At 43.6% G+C, this 2999-nt stretch overlaps 1 non-coding gene across 1 annotated transcript; it reads left to right on the top strand.

Moving 5' to 3' along the window:
• Positions 1-2095: 2095 nt before the first annotated feature.
• On the top strand, positions 2096-2201 carry LOC140815755 (small nucleolar RNA R71). The gene has a single exon (XR_012114402.1). It is a non-coding gene; the product is annotated as a small nucleolar RNA R71 (small nucleolar RNA).
• Positions 2202-2999: the final 798 nt, after the last annotated feature.

Genomic DNA, 2999 nt, shown 5'->3' with positions numbered 1-2999 from the left:
GCGTCGAGAAGCTTAATTGTTTCAGCCTTTACTACCTCTTGCATCTTTGGATTTAATCGTCTTTGAGGTTGCACAAGAGGTGAGTACTTCTCTTCCATCAAGATCTTGTGCATGCAGACGGATGGATTTATTCCTTTGATATCTGCCACCTTCCATGCAAATGCGCCCTTGTGCGCTTTCAAAACTTCCAACAGCTTGTCCTCCATCACATCTGTCAAAGCAGCAGAGATAATGACAGGTAAAGTGTTATTCTCACCTAAGTATACGTACTTGAGGTGTGGAGGCAACGGCTTTAGCTCAAGCGTTGGTGGATCCTCGATGCTTGACCTTTGAGGGGTCAAATCTCTTCGTTCTCCTAGATCCTCCAGTCGCATCCTCATTGGCCTTCTCCATGGTTGGTTGGCATTAAAGTGTGCCACAATTTCAGCCCTTTCTTCGTCTAACTCCTCTTCTCCCAATTCAGTATTGATAGTGGCCTCCAAAGGGTCCCTAAGAGCATCCTGCACATAGTTGGATACAAGAGAGTCAAAAGCATCAATTCGAAAACAACTATCAGAATGCAGTGTGTGCTTAAGTGCATTAAAAACATCAAATGTAATCTCTTCTTCGCCCACTCTCAATCTCAACTTTCCCTCTTGCACATCAATAAGTGCCTTGCCAGTTGCAAGGAATGGTCTCCCCAAAATCAGAGGCATCTCTGTATCCTCTTCCATGTCGAGCACCACGAAGTCTGCAGGAAAAATGAATTTGTCCACTTTTACTAGCACATCCTCAATCACTCCGCGGGGGTACTTGACAGACCTGTCAGCCAGTTGCAAGGACATCCTCTTCGGCTTAGGCTCTCCTAATCCGAGTTTCCTGAAAACAGATAGAGGCATAAGATTAATATTTGCACCAAGGTCACACAATGCTTTACGAAAAACTACATCACCAATCATGCAAGGGATAGAAAAACTCCCTGGGTCTTTTAGTTTCGGTGGGATTTTGTTTTGCACCAAAGCAGAGCAACTTTCGGTCAAATTTACCGTCATGTGATCCTCCAATTTTCTCTTGTTGGCTAAGATGTCCTTCAAAAATTTAGCATAACTAGGCATTTGCATCAAAGCATCGGCAAAAGGAATATTAATATGCAATTTTTTAAACACCTCTAAAAACTTACCGAATTGTGCATCTAGTTTTGCCTTTTTTAATGATGCAGGAAAAGGTGGAGGGATAACAATCTTAGGTTTTGCAGTGAGTGCTGGTGTAGAGTTAGATGACTTACCTTGAGACGTCGCAGCATGTTCATCTGGTACTTGGCTTTTCTCTTTTTCTCTAGGCTCCAAAACTTTTTCCGCTCTTCAACTCAATGGCCTTCACTTGCTCTTTTGGATTAGTCTCGGTATTACTTGGCAAGGTGCCCGGCTCTCTACTTGCTATCATTTTGGCCAACTGTCCAATTTGATTCTCGAGCCCCTTTATTGATGCATCTTGGTTTTGGAGTCGAGTTTCAGTGGATGAGATAAACTTAGACATCATTTGTTCCAAGTTGGACTTTTCTTCTCTAGGAGGATCGGATCTGTACATCGATTGTTTCCCATATTGTTGTCCTCCTTGCGGCCTATTATGACTGTTTTGACCGCCCCATGAGAAGTTGGGATGTTGCCTCCACTCAGGATTATATGTATTCGAGTAAGGGTCATTCCTTGGGCGGTTTTGGACTCCCACTTGATTCACCGGTGCCTCATCTTGCACATAGAAGGGATTTCCATCTTGACAGTCTTTCACATAGTGTTCCCCTCCACACTTCTCACAGAATATCTCTTGAAGACGCATAGCCGTGCCACCCACGTTCAAGCCGTCTATTTTCCTGTTTAAAGCGTCAAGTTGTGCAGTAATAACAGAAAAATCAGTTACCTGGTGAACTCCGGCACTTCTCCGCTAGTTGTTCCTGTCAGATTGAGGATGATAGCTGCTAGCAGCTGTCTCCTCCAACAACTCATATCCTTCTTCCGCAGTCTTCCTCAAAAGGTTCCCACACGCAGCAGCATCTATCATAGTATGGTTAGGAGTAAGCAAACCCTAATAAAAGGTTTGAACGACTAACCCAAGTGGCAACTCGTGATGTGGGCATCTTCGTAATAGATCTTTGAAACGCTCCCACGCCTCATATAGTGACTCTTGATCGAACTGAGCAAATGTTGTGATGTCTGCCCGCAGCTTCATGGTCTTCGATGGAGGAAAGTATTTGATGAGAAACGCCTTCGCCATGTCCTCCCATGTAGCTATCGAACCTACAGGTAAACAATTCAACCAAGCTTTAGCTTTATCACGCAAAGAGAAAGGAAATAAACGCAGTCTAACAGCATCATCAGAAACTCCATTAAATTTAAAAGTATCGCAAATCTCAAGAAAATCCGCGATGTGTGTGTTTGGATCGTCCACAGCAGTTCCTCCAAATTGGACGGTGTTCTGAATCATCTGGATAATGGCTGGTTTGATTTCGAAGTGATTTGCCCGCACGATAGGTCTCACAATGCTAGGGCGTGCACCCTCCAAAGAAGGTTGGGCATACTCCAGCATTGGTATGCGGCGTGGCATCTCGATATGTCTCTCCTCACGCTGTTCCTCCTCGCGTTCTGGCTCGTGTCTCTCCATAGGTTCTTTAAGCCTCTGCTGTTGTCTCCTTCTGCGGAAGGTTCTTTCAATTTCAGGATCGAATTCAAGCTCCACGTCAAGTGACTTTGGCATGCACTGGAAGGGATATCTGTAAGAAAATGTGAAGTGTTATCTCAAGAGAAATGAAATAATGCTAAAGGAAATAACTAAAAATAAAATTGTAGATTAACAGTCCCCGGCAACGGCGCCAAAAACTTGATCGAGCAAAACTTGCACTATGAATTCCCCAAGAAAATATGATTTTGTATGCTCAAAATGTAATCGCAAGTGCACGATGTCAAGTAATAGTATAGTGTATATGAATACGAGTATCGTTCCACTGGAGACTGTCTTTAACAATT

The sequence above is a fragment of the Primulina eburnea genome, chromosome 15 (genome assembly GCF_022965805.1).
Source record: "Primulina eburnea isolate SZY01 chromosome 15, ASM2296580v1, whole genome shotgun sequence".
NCBI lineage: Eukaryota > Viridiplantae > Streptophyta > Magnoliopsida > Lamiales > Gesneriaceae > Primulina > Primulina eburnea.
This window is presented reverse-complemented; position numbering and strand designations above follow the sequence as displayed.